We start from the raw sequence: 20,393 nt of genomic DNA, 5'->3' as shown, positions 1-20,393 counted from the left end.
TCCAGTGTTGCACGATCGGCTTCTGACAGAAATTACCTGCGAAAACGTAACACGTGACAAGAAGCTTATATTTCACTGATTGCAAACCAAGCACTGAACTATTTTGCTAAAAGTAATCGGAGACCAACAACAATGGAGGTTTTGAAGGCAAAGCGATAGGATCACTGGCGTAATGAATTGTAGCACGTTGTAGGGTCACAGACAATTTAAATGCCCACGGGAGGCTCATAAAAACAGAGCGTGTTTTTAATGCCTTACATGTCACTGCATGGATCCCTGGGAAGATTCTCTTAACGTCTATGTTTATTCTGCTCCCGACCAATATTATCAGATAGAGGGGGAAAAAAGTGAAACTGCAGCCCTTCTGTGGAAGGTCTGACAGGGCACGAGGTTTATTTACAGTGAGATTTGAGACTATGGCAGACAGACACACTAACAGACCTTCACCAAGAAAAAAAAGGAAAGATTCTGTTGGCACTTTAATTAACGAAGACAAACAAACACACACCTGCACCTGTTCACATACTGCACATGCTCAGACAGATTCTTCCCACTTCTGAGTTTGGCTGCCTTCCTTTGTCATCTCTGAGTCAGAAGGCTCTAATGTGTTTCAGCACTGAATCAAAGAAAATTAATGTTTCAACAAAACAGCAGCAGCAGCAGCAAAGGACACAAACACTGACCCGAAAAAGAGCGCAAGAGACATGGTCTCCTCACAAAGACAATGAGCGCGGCTGGCTCTTTATACTGCAACGTTAGTATAAAAGAAACAATGCTCCATCTAGATTAAAGCAAACGGACTAAAACTGCTCCATAAAGAATAGATGAGAATTTATAGTGTAGCCACAATAACAGATCAGATAATGAAAAAGTGAAAGAGTTTGACTGACTGCGTTTTCTGCTGTGTTTGCATTAGAAAGGGTTTGGAGGGATCACAAGGCAGCTCAAAATGCTCTAAATAGACTGTTTTTATGTGAGCGCACATTGGGACCGTGGAATGTTGGTTTTCAATCTCAGACACATGCTTACGCTCGCATGGAAAACCAACGCGGTTGTTTTTTCAATCATCTATTCAAGGGTTTCCTGGTGGGCTTTTTTCTCTTCAAAAACAAATGTGCGTCAAACAAAGATACGCTTGTTACTTATATAGGAGATGTAAATCAAAACATTTAAGAAGCAGGCGTGAGATTTTATTTAAGGGTTGTAAAAAACACAGAAATGTCACTTTCTTTTTCCCTTTTTCTTTTCCACGAGCCGCAGATCGTGTCCGTTCACCTATTCTTATCCTCTAAGGGTGTCCATCTGCTCGAGATGATGCAACCGTTTAATTGGATTATACCCTCCCAAACATGCACTCGTAACCGCACGCACACGCAAACACACCCGACAGCATTTCAGATTTAATCTTCTGCACGTGTTATTGGATTCTACCTTGCATCTCCACCCTTTCTGCTCCCATCTGATATCCATTTCTCCTCCGTGGATTCCACCACACCACAACCCTCCACATGAACCGCACGTACCTCTGCCAGCAGCAGCAGCACGACACTAATGGACCTTTAGAAGGAAGTCACTTAGCTAGCCCACTTATACACGATTGATAAATCTAAACACTGAAAACCTCCGAAAAGTTTCTTTCTTGAGCTCCAGGAGTAACGTCTAGGTAGGATGTGAAAAATATTTGCTTTTTGAAAAGAAAAAAAGTGTTAGATTTAGTGCCCTTATAGTTAGAGTTCATAAACCTTTCATTGGGTTGGGTGGAAATACTGCTCCCAGTGTGGGTGACACATGGGCAGCATGCCTGTAACTCCCCTACTGCACCCCATCCCAGCTGAACTAGAAGTATGAGCTGGCCACCTTCTGAGGCGGACGAGGGGGGGGAGGATCTCATTTTAGAGTCATGTTAGTATCAGACAGCTCCTAAGGGACCACTTCTAAATGAGAGGTCAGGGGTCAAAGCAATAAAGGTCTATTATCTCCACCCTTACTGACTAACTTCCAGGCTCATCACGTCATCACAGGCCAGTGGCTTCAAGTGTGGTCAGCCACTGGTTGCAACCAAGTACGAGTTTGTGTTTCAGAATCCATTTTTGTATTTTATTGATGCACATTCAAGATCCATCCATTTGTTTGTGTGATCGTGCTGATAATGAGCTAAAATTTGGGTCTGTGTGTGACTGCGAATTTCATGATTAAGTTATAAAAAGCACAACTGTGAAATATGTGATTTTGGCAGAATTCTCTTCACCTGCTACACAGACCTCTGCAAAGTCACTCTCAGAGAACAGATTTTCCCTTTTCCTTCTCCATGAACATCTGGCAAATCAGTTTAAGGTGTCCTTTGCAGACTTTGTTTATGCACAAACACACAACAGAGCAGCCACACAACTGATGAGCATAAAACTGGGAGCTGGAACCTACTTGCATGGCAGGGATCATTCATTTTGTTTGGTGCTCAGCAAACCAAACCAAAACTATCTGCAACTCCAAACAACCAAAATTGTAAGGGCTATAAAATCAGTTTTCCAGATTTCTGTCTGGCCCAGAATTGGAAAGTATGCGGTGTGCCGTGTATCTTTGATGAAACAGAGGGCTCATGAGATCTCGACTGGCTCCGCGCCAAGGTGGGACGCAAAAATTTAGAGAAGTGAAGAGAGACAGCGGCCACTTCAGAGTCTTTTCTAAGTTTGGATCTTTTCTTCTTCATGTGCTGCGCACACTAATTTTAGAGGTGGTGCACATGGTGTTTTTTCTGTGTTCCGAGAACAGCCAGTGAAATGACGTCCAGCATAGCGAAGACTTTGGCATCTGTGCAGCAGCTCTGAACACATCAAACGGACGGCCGTCCACAGATTCAGGAGCAGAGCAAATATGGAAATGACTTTTCCAGAGCGACTGCACGGATGATGCTGCTTTTACATACATGCATTTTCTATATCCGCATGTAAATTAGAGATTATCTGCCAATATGAGCCACTACTTTTGCTTTAAATACGGGTCCTTCACGTTTTAAAAGTCATGCAATATGAATGAACCTCACTCAAAACTACTTGCTTGCTTGCTCCTAACCATGTGCTGCTACTACCATTACTGTAAGAGCTAATCATCCATGCAATTACAATGGAGCTGGCCTTGAGTGACATGCTGAAATCATTATCTTTGGCAAGGACTCAGTGGAGTAGACCATTATATCGCCCAATTCTCACAGCAGAATAATTTTATGCTAAGCTAAAGTAGAGTTAGAAGTCTGCACTGTATACTATTATGATACTCTGGAGAACATACTTACTGAAATAACAAAACCTTTTATCGTGCGATGATGGGGTTCAGCATCAGAAAAAAATGACCTCATAACATCAGAATTGCTTTTCTTTCAGCGAATATCATGCTCTCTATCTCTGCTTTTAACTGATATTTAAAACAGTGAGAAGCGGTCGCAGTTATTGATGACATTGTTCATTTTCCTGACATTTAGGGCTGTTCTTTTATAACACTGTAATCAAACAGGAATGGAGTTCAAGATGTGTACCTTGCACTTTGTGGGCACATCTCCACAGAGGATACAGGAAGAAGTTCCATATGGGAGACATATGAGCTAACAGGCTCAAGGATGGATTTGCCTCCAGACACTGATCTAAGGTCAGAGCTGTGCTTATTCCTCTGATGGTTACAGTTAGGTTTGGGCTAAAGGGTGAACCCGGCTGATCCTGGAACCTTGCCGAAGGGCGTTGCCTACACGCCGAGCTTGAAAGCGGCTGTGCGGCTACCGAGAGCAGCCTCCATCTTTGTAACAGGAAGTGAAGAGATCAAGCAAAGGGGAGATACATGACATCCCCCAGCATGTCCGTAAAATAAATGTCAATCTCAGATACAGTAAATCTCATCCATAACCACGCACACGACTTCAAACCAGTGAGGTTCACGTTCAGAGCTGGCAATTAATTTAAAACTCCGAACTTAACTGTCTTGTCCGAAAGCAGAAAAGTAGATCAAAGCCCATAACACACAGCGAATAATGACAAACATCTACAGCATTAAACAGAACATAACAGAAAGCACACTAAAAAGAAAAAAACCCAGCTGACAGTTTGGCCATCGTCTGCCTTTAAACACCAACCGTTTCTCTTTTGGAGCTATATAAGGTTGACATCTTTAGTACATGTCTTCACATTTCAGGACCACAAAATCCTAACAACACAAACCTCGGGGTTTTAGGGTTTCGATGCAGCACCTTGAGGACTTCTGGGCCTGGAACCCAGTCCACTGAGCAACAAGTTGACCCGCTGCAATAAGAGGAGACCTGTTAAGGAGCTCAGGGCCTCACTTGGTGGTCTTTGAAAACACGCTGGTGCTGAACTTTTTGTACTCAGAGCAGATTACCAGGAGGCTGCTTCCAGATGCAGTGCACCGGGGGAAACAGACTCTCCTTTGCTGGGTGGTATGGGACAAACCAATTTCCCCACACTTTTCTCATTAGAGTAATAAGCTTTGTATAAACCACTGTGCTGCTATTGTCAGGGACACACACACACACCATTTCCTCCATCCACCCATCTGTCTGTCCATACGCTACATCTGACACTCATATCTTTGCTGGAATGATGCACGTTAGAAAATGCTCAGGGAGGCTCTTATGATTGTGAGCACTGTGCATGCGTGGTATATTAATTATATCAACCATAAAAACAGCATTCTTATTCAAAATAACACTCTGCTGGTCAGATGAACATCCTTAACACAGACCTGACAAATGCACTACCAGCACAGCGGTAGATAGGGAAAAAAATTATAGCATTTATTTTGAAAGTATCTTGATTAATGCGATTGTAGAGGGAGGGGAAGAGATGCCCGTTCATGTAAACAGCATGTCAGCAAGCTGTGGGCCCTGGACAGTTCAAGAGCGAGGTGTAACTCACAGTCCTTTGCCCTGCTCTCCCACAGCCTGTCACTGGCATGGCAAACTCTGCCTCACCAAGCTTCCTGTGACTCACTTCCTGTCCCAGCCCTGCACCTGCACTCCTCTGGGTGATGTCATGGCAGGTTTTCCTCTTGGAGTCGCGCTCTCCACATCTGGTGCAATGTGCGTATGTACGCATGTGTGTTTATGTGTGTACATCCATCAGCATGCCTGGCTCAGACATCAGTCAGAGGACCTGTGGTGAATGTGGCCCTTCATAGCTTTCCTGATGACCTCCTCCATGAGGCAAAAGCTTTTGGAAGAGAACGGCACATCAAACAGGCAGGGGAGGAAGAGAACAGTCGGAACATGGATTCAGTCCCAAAGCTGGATTATTGTGATATTTTTCCCATTTGCTTTCTCTCGCTCTCTCTTTTTTTTTTCTACGATACAAATATGTCATTTGGTTGCCTCCTTGCATCCTCCTTGTGTATTCACTACAGCCTTCTGTGAATACTTACTGAGCTCGAGTAGTTCTGTTTTCCAGTGAGGAGAAACAACCTCTAGATGTCCTCAATATCTGTAGGAATAATTACAGTAGGCTTTTCTACCATCGGTGACCACAGTGAAAATGATAGATTGAGGGGAACACACTACTTGGACAGGCCTATGAGTAAATGGAAATATTGTATGAGAATGAGTGAATACTTTTTTCCTTTTTCCTGGGCTGAAAGAAGGTTTTTTTTGCTCTTTTCTCCCTCAGATTGAATGTGTACGTATGTGAATGGGCAGGAAATGCCTTACAGCTCCCGTAAGCAGTGGAGAAACCCGTTTGAGGTCAAGGGTTGCAAGAGGAAGGCAGCAGGCATATATCAATATTCATTTCCTTTTCGGGTACATTCCCAGACCTCTTGCTAGTTTCACTCCTTTATAGAGTGTGTTCTGGATCATTAGTTCTTGCTAGCTGCCTGTTGACAACATTAGCTATTCTAATGTTCGTCTGTGGGAAACTGAGTGCCGTGTCCTCCCTTTTGGTGTGTTCATATGCATCACATCGCCTGGCTCTGATCCTGACAGATGGTACTGACCAGAAAGAAGCGAGTGTAAGAGAAAAGGAGGTCACCTCCATTTTTCTTTGGCGTCTGGTTATTTCCCCATGATGTTAAAAACATAAAGTGTACCATGAAAAGTGTTGAAGGAAGGAGTCTTGGTGACAATGCAGTTGTGATGCACTATCCACAGCCGTGACATGAGGGATCGATACCATTACCATGCTGAGTATACTGTAAGCATACTTAGAAACTTCTTTTCCTCATTAGAATGGGCAGCATTTAGAAGGCCAGAGTTTACCAACATTCAAGGGTTGACATTGGACTAAATCTCCATACTGTCACTGTGCAAACAGCGGGCGTTCTGTTGACTGGGATATAAAATAGTGCTGTTGGGTTTTGGGTTTCCAGAGCGGGATCAGGGCTGCAGTATATTGAGTCCATGTGGGGAGTGCGTTTTTAATCTGAGCCTTACCCGCAGTCCTTCCTGTTTCTAATTTGGCGCTGCAGCGGTTTTGTCCCGAGGCCAAGAGCCTCTCTTCCACAGAGTGTCTATTTCCTCTGAAGTGAATAGTAGCAGGTGTGCTGGCCTGAGATCCCTTGGAGAAGTCTGCTTATGAATGGCCCACATCTCGCTCTTTTTTTCGCTTGTCTTTGTTTTCTTTTTTCTTCCTTTCATTCTTATTTTTTCGTCTGTCCAGCATTCTTTCTCGCTTTTTCAAATACTTTCTTTCTTTGCTGTTATGTCTTCACCGCTCTGTAGACACTCTTTTGTCTCCATCTCTTTCTTTCATTTGTCCCTTTTGTTGTCTTTCCTTTCCTCGAGATCAAGGTGTATACCCCGATAAGTCATAAAGAGGCAGCTTATGCAAATGAAAACAACAAAAGACAAGAGCAAGGACGAGGGAAGCACAATCACATATCAAATCTTTCAAGACATCAGATATGATAGATCACATAAAAACCTCTCAAAACAAAAAAAAATTGGGATGCTGAAATAGACTGTCAAAAAAACACAAATCTTTACACACACAAACTTCTTTAATTTATAAGCACAATTTCTACTTTATAGTGTTTGTTATAGGAAGAGGAAAAAAGTGCATCTATGAGCAAAAGACGCTGAATCTTGCACAATCTGTGTATGAGCCAGCCTGATAGCGAAGAACTCATCCAATCTTTGAGCAGAGGAGACATGCTGTCATGCTGCTTCACAGAGGCACTGCGATTGGAATTAACCTCTTGTGACCTTCACTTCTCCTCCCTTCCCCAAAACACACGCTTTAATGACTTGGTCTTGAAGGGGTGCAGCCTTCGCTGTAAGGCAAATAAATCCTATCACGGCTAAGTCATATTCTTACTTATCTCTGATGAAAACAAGGCAAAAGAAACCATGTTGGTTGCCAATGATTTGTGACTTAACGCAAGAGTGAAATACAGCTGCAAAGCCATTAAGGAAATGAGAGTCTAACCAAAGGGCTGTTTAACTGGAACACATGAACTCTTAATGATGTTTGTGTTTATTCAATTTTGCTTCCACATCATTTGGCCAAGTAGAATTTGGTGTAAAGGTTATGATGAGAGGTTGCAGATTCTGTTCCCAGAGGTTCTGAGTGTGTAGGGCTTACTGGAAATATCTTATTTAATGACAGTAATAAATAAGCAAGTCTGTACTTTGCAGGCTATTGCTATTCTGCAGCCTTCTATTAATCCTTGCCACCATGTCCCGCATAATCAATCTATACAATTTCGATCTACTCATGACCCTCTCGTAACAATGGAAGTTCTCTAGCCTCTGTTCGGGCCCCTTTCCCCCTTCTGCTCTTCTGATTCTCTGCCAAAGTCAACCATAGGCATTTACGTTTCCAGCCGTGGCGCTTCCGGCATCTGCACACGCTTATGTTTACACAGGATGTTCAAACTTGATGCAGATTAAACAAATCCAATTTGGAGGCTAAGTTCAATCACCTCTTTTATTTCAACATTAACTAGATGAAGCTGGGGGCCAGATTACCACTGCCATTTCCAAGAGGATTGGGTAAGGGGGAATGAACTGTACACAAATAAGTCCAAAAAGTATTTTGAGAGTGCTTATATGCAGATGGATGTCATCCGCTAGTTCCCACAGGCTTGCATGTGGTTGGATTTGCTCAGTGTGCGTAGAGTAGTGTTTTCAACAAAAAATCTCCAGCTCTCCCTGGCAGAGTGTCGTGAGCCTTCTCAGGGCCCATGGGTAGTTCAGCATTTGTGTGGTTCCCACACTTATGGTGTAAATGGAGGCCTGGCTTTGTGCACACAGGCCCAGACCAAACACACGTAGAGCAATTCAGTGTTATGAACATTTAATTTTGCCAGGACATTTTTTTTTATCTAGCATCAGATAGTCGCTGATTGCTTAAATTCAGGAAACACAGTATAGGTCAGACGCCAATCGTGCCAAGTTCACTTTCTCATATTGTAGAGCAGACACTTTCAGAGCTTTGCTGCTGTTTGGGCCAAGCTACTGGTTCAGGACTGGGATGGGAAATTTGGCGGAATGGTCTCTGACCTTTTCACAAGTACAAAGGGACTTTCTTTGTGTCCAGAAGAGCAGTCATTTGTTCAACAGGATTTTTAATTGCTGCTCGCTTCAAAAAAAGTGCCGAGTTTGGCTGCTGTTTGTGTCCTCACCTGGCTCCTCTTACGCATTTCAGAGGGGTTCTGACCTTCCAAGACACCTGTTTGGCTAGCGTACGACTGCCCATCTGCTCCCAGCTTACGCAGCCACCCCACTTCTACGAAGCAACTCTATTCAGGATGGCTAGCTGTCCGCCTAATTGTATCACATTCTACATGCTTTGTCCTGGCATTCCCTTGCTAGCAAAAGGTTGCCAAAATCTCATCCGCCACATCAGAGGGCCCTATTAACCCCTGACCCCTGGTTGGTGTGTGTGGACAAGGTCGCTCCTCACACCCAACGCCGGGCCCATTAACACGTCGCCCCACAGTAGAAAAACTATTTTGACGGGCTGTAATTGGCGCTAAGTGATGGTGGACAAAGGCCCCCTCTGTGCTGCCCGCTGGACTGAACAGTACTGACCACTCTTGGAGCTTCACGCTTGACATTTCCTTTCTGAGTCCAATGTGAGAAGAGAGGACCCGGGGAAGCCCCTTCCTGCACCACCACCTCCTCCATTTCTCCACCCCTTCAGCCCTTTCCATATGCCACGGTGCTCCTTTGAAAACGTGAGATAATGAGGGTCTCAGGAGAGAACAGGCCAGAGCAGGATTGCCTGGTCTAGATCTGTGGACGCTGATTAATCCAATGGTAGGCCGTTCCTTTCAGAGTCACCCTAATTAGTTTATGTTAGCTGGAGAAGGTCAGGGGGGCGTGTTCGACTGAGGCCTTTTCTTTAAATGCCACAATAGTGTGATGATCTGTGGATGCAGGTGCAGCATTCGGCTGCTTTTATGTTGCTGAGCCGCTTTGGGTCTCGGTTGTACGGTTCAGTTGCAACCTGGCAAAGACAATGAGGTCTTTTACTTGTGAGTATATGACATTTTTGAAAACAACCCTCCAGCCATCTAGTTTTCCTTTCTCAGGCTTTCCAAGTTCATTAGTCATAAACTCAAATATTATAACGTTCTACAAATAGCACAGGGAAAACCCTCAGCATTGTATGTGGTATAGTGGTTGAAAAACTGAAAAGGCTGCAAGCCAGGACTTCCGAACAACTAAAGACTATGGAGAATAATTTACTGGTAGTCTTGGCCTGTGTGATTGTATTTCTAACCCAGAGCAGACCCAGTATATTTAAACCACTTTGAATTAGTTACTATGCGAATAAGAAGTTTCCTTGAAACTTATCACCATTTACGTTGACTGACTTCATATTTATGGCAAATGCAAATCCTTTTAATGATTGACTGTGATCCCAAATTCCCCCTAGCTGTGTACATCATGAGTCCTTAGTAACAGCCCAAGGCAACCCAGCCAGGCTTCTCTCACACAAAGCTCTATACTTAAGACAGGTCTAACTCCCTTCCCCATAGGCCATGCCATGCTCTCATCCCCGTATTTAACATTCTGACGTCAGAAAGAAGCAGAGGAGGCAGCAGAGGAGACTTTAATACTAAATCTCTCCCCCTGTCATTATCGGCCCCTGTGACCGCCTATCAGAGGCCCTTGAGTGATGTGGGAAAGCCTGTGCCCTGTCCTCCCAACTCCTGTAGGCCAGGCTGCCTGTTCTGTCCAAACCAAACTAAAAACTACAGGACAGGAACAGCTAGGGTTGACATCAATGAGGCGCCGAGCTCTTTATGCCCACTCTGTGGTCAGGAGGAGAGAAGCCTGGATATTAATCTCTTTTACTCACGTCTTTCCTCGCGTGTTTCCTTCCTCTTTCCCCTCCTCACCATGAAAGCTATATATCTGGGCTCTCAATCACATTACAGCTTAATCAAATAAAGGCAGGGAGTGTTTCTTTTGGTAGCTGCTGCAATTACAGTCGCAGCTGGAGGAAGCATCCTCTCCAACACCGATACTGTGTTTGGAAGGTAGAAAGAAATTAACGTGGTGTCCTCAGCCCAGCTCGGAGTGATGTATAGTGCCAGCCACTCTTTGCCTGTTTTGCTTTAACCTGTAAAACATTAGATGGACTGATAAGTAACTGCTTTAAACAGATGGTATTCCACATAAAATGACACAATAGAGATCCAAAAACATCAAGATTATGTCTAATAAGTAGTAACTAGTTAAATGCTGACTGTGAGAAACCTCATTATTATTGTGGCTTTTCAAACACCTGTGGTGAAGTGAAAAAGCCCAAACGTGCCAACTCAGTCAGTCAGTCCACCAGCCCATGTGATGTGGGCCTTTATGAGAGGACACCTGCAGCACCCAGCGTCCTCAGTCAGCTTTGTGAAAGCCTCGGAAATGGGTGGGGGACAGAGGGGAGAGCTAGAGGGCCAGACCCAGGTTTGTGCCCCGAAGGCCTTAACTATCACCCCAGTCCATGGGTTGCCTTTGGCCTTGCTAACTGTTCCATGAAATGGGCCCCAGGAACAGTGCAAACCTCCCAGAAACAGGCTGCTCACTGTTAGCCAACAGTGCTCTCTTTGTGTGAAAATTGTCAGAGCTGGCCCTTTTCTGCACCGGTCCTGCCTTTCTTTTGAGCCTCAGCTGTGAGCAAACAAAGCTGGCTTAAAGGTCTGCGTGGTGGTTAGCTAGGTAGCTGGCTAGCAGCATTAGTGTTTGTGTGAGTGAGAGCAATGTAGTTTCCCGTGTGAGCAGGTGGGCTTTCATTGACTAATTAGAGAAGATGACAATTACTCGCATTGTAACATGGTTACAAAATACACGCTTTCAAATCTAAGATTTTACACATGATGACATAATAAAAATGATTTAGTCATTCCCAGATCTGAAAATGAGGGAAACACAGCCTCAGATAAACAACAACACATGAGACAAAATGCAGAAGTAGTGTGTGTAAAACTAAGTACACCCCATGTGTAGGTAGTAAAACTACATTTAGCAACAATAACTTGATTTGTTTCCTGTATGATTATCATTTCATTCTGTCATATTTTAGAGGACTTTTGACCCACTCTTCTTTACGATGCACTTTTAGTTCTGTGGATTTTTTTTTTTTGCACATCTCTATCCCACCACAGCATTTCAGTCAGGTTAAAGTGTGAATTCAACCAATGAAGCACCTTGATTCTTTTCTTTTTTTAGCCATTCTGTTGCTTATTTGCGATCATTGTCCCATTGAAAGACCCAGTTTCAGCCAAAAGACACTCTTCCAGTCTTCCTGTGGTTTGTGCAAACCTAAGTTGGGCTGCTATGTTTTGTTTTTGTTTTTGTTTTTGAGAGAAGAGGCTTGTTCAGTCTTTTTCTAATTGTACTGTCATGAATTTTAACATTTAATATGTAGAGTCTAAGATGTAGCTCTTGGGTATTTTGCAGTTTCTCTGGCTACGTTCACACTGCAGGTCTTAATGCTCAATTCCGATTTTTTGATCAAATTTGATTTTTTTGTCTGCTCGTTCACACGCCAGATAAAATGTGACAGCAAACGCGCTCTAGTGTGGACCCTCAAACCGGCCCGCATGCGCAAAAGAAGACGTCACACACAACGCGTTCTGTTTAGACCCAGAGAAAACAGTATTGTTTGACTGATGGCCCTTAATATAAAGACTCGTTTCGGACTTTACGTTTCCCAATTTTGCTTTAAGTTATAAAGTTATTTTGTTATTTACATATGGCTTAATAATTATCCTTATTGCTGTTTAGAGAGGAGCGGTGCTTCAAAGGATAGTTGCAGATTTCTGTCAGAATCTGCAGATTATACAGTACAAATAAAATGTTCACGTTTCTCCAACGCTGTCTTCCCAACAGTTTCACTAACATCTACACTGGATGGACAGGAAGCGTTCACGATGTCTTCTCCGGCGCTGATAATTGGCGTCTGTCTTGTGTCAGTGACGTAAAAGATGGATTTAATGCGACACGACCGTTCAAACAGCAGTCGCTTTCTAAAACATCGGATATGTATCGGATTCAGCACCACAAACGAAAGTGACCCAGATCGGATTTGAAAATATCGGATTTGTGCCGTTCACACTGTCATACCATGATCGGATATGGGTCGCATAGGGTCAAAAAAGTCGGATTTGATGCGCTTTCGCCTGCAGTGTGAATGTAGCCTCTGAGTAGTGTACAATCTGACCTTGGGGTGAATCTGACAGCCACTCTTGGGAAGTCAACTGTCTTGAATGTTTTCCACTTGTGAATAATATTTCTCACTGTAGAATGACGTCAACTTCAACTTCGAATTGATTGTTTTGCAACATTACAGTGACTTTAAGGGTAAAACAAATGATTTTACACATGCATAAATCATCCAAGCAGAGTTGATTTATGCATGTTTATTTCAAATAATGTTGATTGTGTTGTCACGGCATAAAATGTTTTGAGGAAACAGAAGAAACATTTATTAAATGCTATCTGTTATGGGGTTTCATCTGCGGTTGAAATGGACCATCAAGTCACCACAGCTTTTGGTTCACATGAGTGAACTCCCTACAAGATTTCTTCATTTTCAAAGCTGTGTGTAACACAGAGAAGCTATACAGCACTACAAAAATGAGCAATAACTACAAGTGCCATGGCAATGATAAATGCTTCACCATATTTACTGAGGTGGATAAACTCTGCTACAGCAGCTTTTTCCTTTTTTCCTCCGCTTTTGGATGGAATGGAAAACCAGTAGCACTTGGTTTAACCGCATTTAACTTTGCATAATTGTTCCCAAGGTTGCTGTTTTTTATTTCTAGGCTTTCTGTGCCAATATAATTCAATCTCTGTGGCCAAGCCAAATATTTGCAGCATGGCTTATGCTTCTAAACTGAGCTGTAGTGGGCAAAAGTGGTTTTGCCTCGCCACCAGCACTGCACAGACAAGGCAATAAACAGATTCGCTGCTCATCAACAACAAATCTGCTTCTAATCACTGATTGTCAGTGTCATTCCGTCCTCTGTTTTACAATAAAATTTGCGCGATTAGATCAACACGCAGTCATCCAGAGCACTGAAGTTTTATTATGCTTCAATCCACACCTTGCTCGGCACTGAACCTCATGCTGGATGGCTTGATGCAGCTGTTTACTACTCCGCTGGAACAGATGACACAAACTAGAGGGAGTCAAAGTCATTTACAGTTAGTTAAATTCCCTGCTGAGAGGCCTTGTTAAATGTTTCTTCCACAGACTTTGCTGGGAAATATTTGCAATGGTTTCCATCCAGATCTGGGTCATTCGGTTCCACATTCACTGCACAGGTGAGCTGGAGCAGGTTTGTTTGGCATTGGTCACTGGCTGTCCTTTCCTTTCCACAGGGCTGGGAAAGCAGTACCACAAGCAGCTTGCAACAACAAGAGATGCTTTTGTCCAGGTTACCGCAGCGAAATGACACCGCTAAGCTACCTGCTGCCAATGTTGTCCAGGTCTCCCAGGACAGTCCCTGGGGGCTACCAGACCTGCTGCAGGCCAGACAAATAGATTCAGAAGGAGAGTGAGAGCCATCGGGAGAATAGGTAACACTGTCAGCCGGTTGTTCAGCTGCAGCATACAGATGAAAACAACCTCTTTCACATGGAGTGTATTTTGGCTTTCAGAGCTATAATCATAGATGATTAGCCTAAGAACTCAATTCCGAGCGGGGACTATTTCTTATTCCTGTCACACTGTCAGAAATTATATTTACCTACCACTTTTCCCAACTGTCTCAAGACATAAAGGGCAACTTCACTGATCAGTGGAAATCAGGCAGGGGTGTTATATTTATTTTAAATATTAAAAGGGTTCACTTCATTTCACAGTGTATGTACAGGTTCACACGTATGACTGCAAGACAGCAGGGATGCTGTGGTGTTCCAAATGGCACATTCAGGCCAGAAAAGAGAGAGCCTCAAATCACAATTTTTAAAAACAAATTAAACTAACAGTTTATAAGGGATCACTTAAAAGAACCCAAATGCAATACAGCTATGTGCTAACCTAATGCGACATATGCTTTAAATGTTGAATAAACTTGCAACAATCAAACAAAAGCCAATGAAACCTATTTTGGTGTCTTTTAAGCACAAGAGAGACGTCTCGAGAGGAAAACAATACCATCCGATCAGCAGCCGTATCCTGCAGTGGGAAATGGAAATGGATCTGTTGCGATTGAAAAAAAACAAAACTGTTCAATGCGGCATCATTTCCTTCTATAAAAAACCACACAAAAAAACTTTTGTATGACATTAACATGGCAAATTAGTTCAAAAACCTGAAAAAGTAATAAGTAACTTATTAGACTGCGTTGTGTATACTTGATAGAAAGGCTAGGGATATGATATTAGGGCTACAAAGTCAAGTTCTCCTGGCAATCCCAGTACATCATCTTGTTGCCAGACCACATCAGCTGGTGGCTGAAGTGATGCCATTCTTCATCCATCTTCATTTGCTAATTCAGTTCATAAGTGGCTGGAGCCTATCCCAGCTGTCGTGGGGCAAAGGGCGAAGTACACCCTAGAGAGGTCGCCAGTCTATTGCAGAGCTAACACACAGAGACACACAACCAGTGACACTGAAATTCAAACCTATGCCAATTAACCTAAGTCATGCATGTCTTTGGAAGCTGGAGTACTTGGGGAGAACCCATGCAACCACAGGAGGACCCAAGACCTTCTTGCTGTCAGGTGAGAGTGCTAATCACTGCACAACCTTGGTTTCAATCTGCATTTTGTAAAATCAAATCTCCTGTCCATAATTGCTACTGTCTTGGCAAGCCGCACTGCAACCCATACGCACCTCAGAGTCCCCTTTTCATGCTGTGTCTGACTTAATCAATGATCAAAATCATCTCCTGTCACTAATAGCCAGTATATGTGTGTGCGCACACGTGCATGCATGTGTGTGTGTGTGTGTGTGTGCATGTGTGGTTTTGCATGAGGTTTGGCTTTTCATTTATGTACATGGAATAAAAGGGAGATCCCCGAACAAAGCCATACTGCCAAATATAAATTACTGCAGATGGAAACAACAGTTCCCCTTTGGCAATAATCCTTCACAGTACAGTGGTCCCTCGCTATAAGGCAGCTCACCCTTCGCGGCATCGTTGTTTCGCGGATTTTCTTCGTGCAAGCTCGTCAAATTTACATAAATCTTCGATTGCTAGCAGTGCTGTACTGTATGTTTGTACGTTTTCTCCCCAACTAACTCAACAATCACCGTCAAAGGCAACCCCGGATGCATTTGGCTTCATTCTATAATACTGAACTTATTTTTCTACGAAGGTTTAAAATAAAGTTGGCTACTTCGTGGATTTCACCTGTCGCGGGTTATTTTTAGAACGTAACTACCACGATAAACGAGGGACCGCTGTAGCTGAATAATTTGGTTAATGCAAAATCACAATAATTCAAATGGGTCTTTAACTGCATATTTTATATAAACAATGACAGTTATTTTTTAGTTTTGCATGTTTTTTGTTTTTGTTTTATATGTTTTATCCTCTTAGTAATATTTTCATAATTCTTTTCATTTATATTTAATCAAAGAAATATTATTCTGAAATATCTAAACGAAGGCTTCACTGGTTTGCTGTTTGTTAAAGACTAAAGGACATGTTAAGGACTGATGTCACCCCACAACAGGTGCAGCCCTCTCTTTGGTCTTCTAATACTTATCTCCCTTCTACAGATCAGCATAGGTGGTCCCTCTTTTCTATAGGACCCCTATGTTTCTTTTACCACTCCCCTCAATTTATCCCCAGCTCTATTTCCCAGTCTCACTGAGGTGTCAGTGCCAGAAGAAATGGGATGCGTATTTCTGGGCGCAAGCTGCGAGTTTACCATAGCATATTTTTATCATGAAAAGCCAACACGGAATAGGACGGCCATGCACAGCTGCTGGTCTAATTTGCTCTAAGCATGTACAAATAGGACGGCCCACACAGACCATAAAAGTGGAGTGGAGGTTTTGCTCAACGCGGCACTTTTGTCTGACCAGAGGCAATGGGACGCCTTCCAAAGAACAAACAGATCACAAAAGAAAAGAGAAGCGAAAACACACAAAGGCACTCTCACATGAGAGTTAGGAATACAGTAGAAGAACTCAAGAAGATGGACTACTGCTGCTGAGCTATTTGAAGCAATGTTTGCTAAAGCGAATTCCCTTTTATGCTGAATAGATGAGGTTGTGTCCGCATTAAATTCTTAAGAGTGGCTTCTGATAAATATAACAATGGGATATAAAAATAGCTTTTTTTTAAATTAATCAAGTCAATGTTGATGAACATCAGAATGTAAACATATAAATCCCTTTTTTCTGCTAACAAACTCTCAGCGCTGCTTTTCACCTTCAGACCAATGCACCTCCTGTTCATTCTCCATACATTTTATTGCACCACGGAAACTTTTATTTTCTCTCGAGCCAATTGCTCTGGAAAGCCCCTGTAGATCCTACAAGTCTTGAACGTTGGTGAAAGTATATACTACATGCCTGCGCATGAATTCACACACATGTACAAGCACACACATACACACCAAACGGGCGTGCTTACATATGTCTGAACGGGGTTCCCCTTTACACACCAGATAAATAACTAACTTCAAACAGTAAACTAGGTGCTAATGAACTGGATCCTGACAGGGTTTGCTTTCCGCAAGCAAGGACCCACCCCACAATGGATTCATTCACGGGATCTCAGCCATGGAAAGTGTTGGTAAAGTAATCCCACTAGAGTTTATGTGACCTTTTCTAACTCTCAGTACGTCTTTCTCCTGTCGTGCCTTTAAGGCTTGGCCAAAGAAAACACTGACCTGCATCAGCTGATACAGGCAGAGGCGACCCATATTTGCATCTTTCAAAATGGCACCCATTCACAACCGGTTGGCAAATGTGGTGAGGAAAGGAACACAACGCCCAGCTTCCTCTTACGCTGTACCTGTGAGATCAGTCATGGTCACTTCAAGGTCAGTGTCAGTGGTTGTTTCTTCTCTCTGGGTCTGCAGCACTGGACGTGGCTGAATGGCATCTGAATGCTTCAGTGCAGTCCTCAACATGCGTGACCTGCAAGAAAATATGTTATTTAATCTTCAAAAGCATATGGGCAATGTTTCCACCGTGTGTCTGTGTGAACTGACAGACCTAATAAAAAAATCGCACCATTGCTTGTGGCTTTATTCAACGTATTTGAGCTATTTCTGCAGGAACAGCAACGTCAGCCACTTCAAACTTTCATGCGCACCTGCTGAAACCGACAAAGTATCGTTTTCAACAGCTAAGGACTATGAACTCATCGGGTTTAATATCTGAAAATGTCATCCATGTGTTTTAATTTTGCACAAGCGGGAGTATCTGTCCTAGGCGAGCGATCACTGTCTATCCACATGTCTGTGCTCATTCATATCTTTTATGCTTATGGGCAGCAAAGCGATGAAATACTGGCCCTGACAGGTAAAGCGATATGCTATGCGATGGAAGTTCTTTTACAGTAGCCCATTTTCAGAAAGGAGCTCGATATTTAAACATATGATATCCTGTTCCAAACCACAGTTCAGAGCAGCCTCTCTTCTAAATGTGAGGGTCACACTGCACTGACAACCTGTATTTATGGCTATCTGACCTGACACCATGAAGTTTTATTTCCATCAGATGTTTCCATGCAAGAAGAAGTGAACAGGGAAAAAAGGGAATATCAGTGTTGGCTATTGCGCGCGGAAAATTCTAGTTTAATTGAAAATCCATGAATTTGTATGTTTTAGCTTTACTTTCAAATTTCCCCCCTTTTTTTAAGTATTTAGAATTTTTATGGGATTGGCCTTAGCTTGGTAACATTTTTCAATTTTTACTGTAAGATCCTTTTACTAAAGCACCTTTAGCTCCACCTGTATAAACAAACAATTATTTTAAAAATAAAAGAGCTTTTCTGCAGGGCTTTCAGTGCAGTTTAAGGGTTACATAATCTATCAGAGGTGGCGTTGGAGCTACTTAGATGAATACAGGCACTTTTCATCAACTCATAGACTGTTTAGTCACTGTGTGTTACACTGTACATCAGTATATATATTCTCTATTGATGATCACACCTCGCCTGCTTCAACTCTCTTGACTGAATTCAAAATGATGCTGACATTTACAGAACAAATACCCCGCATGTTCTTCTTTGTTGAGTTTTTTTTCCCCACTTTGTTTTTACTTAAATAAATAACGGTATGAAATTTCATGAGAGCTATGGGAATCCATGGCTTAAAAATAAATCAGTTCACAAGAAGCAGACATGATTTTAACAGCTTAAAAAAAAAACTATAACACTCTGCAGGCCACAAGGATGTTTAGCCTTTGTTCCCCAGAGTCCTGCACTGTCAAGAGCCTCTCTTGTGCTGTTTCTCAGGGTTTCTGACCCCCTCAGCACCTAGTCCCACAGGACAAAACATGTGGTTTTGTTGGATTGGAGAAAATGGAGAGTTCAGCAGGATGCAGAGGCATAGGTGCAGGGGATATAACCTTTTAAAAACAACACCTTCGAACAGTGTTTGAATCAGTATTAAGCCATGAATGAGGCCTCCGCTGACACGTCAAAGAAGACGGTGAGGTAAGTCAGTTCCTTGTTGCATTCGTTACTCCCTCTCACCTATCCCACCTCCCCATCACATGCCTCAAAGAACACCCCTTCACCCTCCCCGAGCCCACCTCACCCCCAAAGCATAGGGCTCGACAGCATGAATGGAGCATTGTGATGCGTCTCCGTCACGGCAGTGAATGTTTTCACTTCCATTTGATCCGTCGGCGAGGCTGCTAATTGGGTAAGCGTGTTCCCAGGTCACCGGGAGGTTTCTCTTTCCATAAATACAGAGCACCGGCGAAGGCTTCTACAGATGTTGTTTCCCACCCGCTTCCAAGTAGGTTCAGACCAGCTTCAGGGAGTAGATGTAATTTATTGTGTCTAAAACCACAGTCCAAAAGCCTTCCTTCTCTTTCTCTTCATTGCTCTAAAGACTACATTTTATCATTCTCCCAGGCACCGTAGCATAGGTGATGTTTGTCCTTTCCTCCAGCTCGGACTGTGTGTACCAAGTTGCTCTTAGAACCACAGGTGTCATGATGACATGGGCACGGTGTCCAGCCTTGACAGGTCCAAATTATGTTATTTTCCATTTATCCTTAAACCAATGACACGGTTTATGAGGGTCAGGGTTTATTTGTTTGTTTTTGTCATGGAATTTACATTTCCTCTCTTACATAAGGCCTCAACACAACCTCGTGTGCCAGCACTAAACACTCACAGCAAAAACAGAGAGCTTTGACAAACTCACATGCATGTTTGCTACACCTAGTCTTTGGTGTGTGTGATAAAAAAAATTGAATAAAATGGCCACGGGGCCAGAGAAAGTGTCCTTCAACCTGAGTGCCAAGGTTTTTGCCCGCATTGGCACTCATTCTGCTATGCTGAGTGGTCCATGAGTACTTTCCAGTTCCTAGGCTGTTCTTCTGCACTAGAGTCGGACACCAGACTCGGATGGGACAAGTAACAGTAGGCTCTCAGTTAATCTAAAAATATAATTTTTATTCTAAAAAAGCAAAACAAAACAAGTTTTTGTGAACCAAGAGATGGCTTGCACAATTAGAAAGCAACATTAGTCTCCTTTTGAGATATTACAAACAACTTTATTTGCATTATCTCAATTGATTTAACTCCATCTAATGTTGTAGTAACTTTAGTGGCCACTGTCAGGTCTTTCTTTCTGTCTCCAGAGCAAAAATAAAAAAAAAATCAATTAATAAAAATTTAAAAAAGAAAAGAAAAATACTGAAGTGACATAATTTTAACTACTTTAAATGCTCACTCAGAATTATATTTGTCCATTATATAACATGAATTCAAATGTTAAAAACGCTATTTAGTTTACTGTTTCATTT

General features: G+C 42.7%; 1 long non-coding RNA gene across 2 annotated transcripts in view; it reads right to left on the bottom strand.

The window, feature by feature from the left end:
* Window positions 1-20,393, bottom strand: part of LOC309689881 — a 44,853-nt gene that overhangs the window by 21,469 nt on the left and 2,991 nt on the right. Inside the window, exons 2-4 of one of the 2 annotated variants that reach the window (XR_014271544.1) lie at window positions 17,419-17,543; window positions 10,299-10,562; window positions 8,218-9,440 (exon numbers count right to left, since the gene is read on the bottom strand). This is a non-coding gene — a long non-coding RNA (uncharacterized lncRNA). Of the gene's footprint in view, window positions 1-8,217; window positions 9,441-10,298; window positions 10,563-17,418; window positions 17,544-20,393 lie in introns of those variants that run through there. The other variant, XR_014271543.1, reaches the window with a different exon arrangement.

The sequence above is a fragment of the Aulonocara stuartgranti genome (genome assembly GCF_965226115.1).
Source record: "Aulonocara stuartgranti genome assembly, chromosome: 15".
NCBI classification, from domain to species: domain Eukaryota; kingdom Metazoa; phylum Chordata; class Actinopteri; order Cichliformes; family Cichlidae; genus Aulonocara; species Aulonocara stuartgranti.
This window is presented reverse-complemented; position numbering and strand designations above follow the sequence as displayed.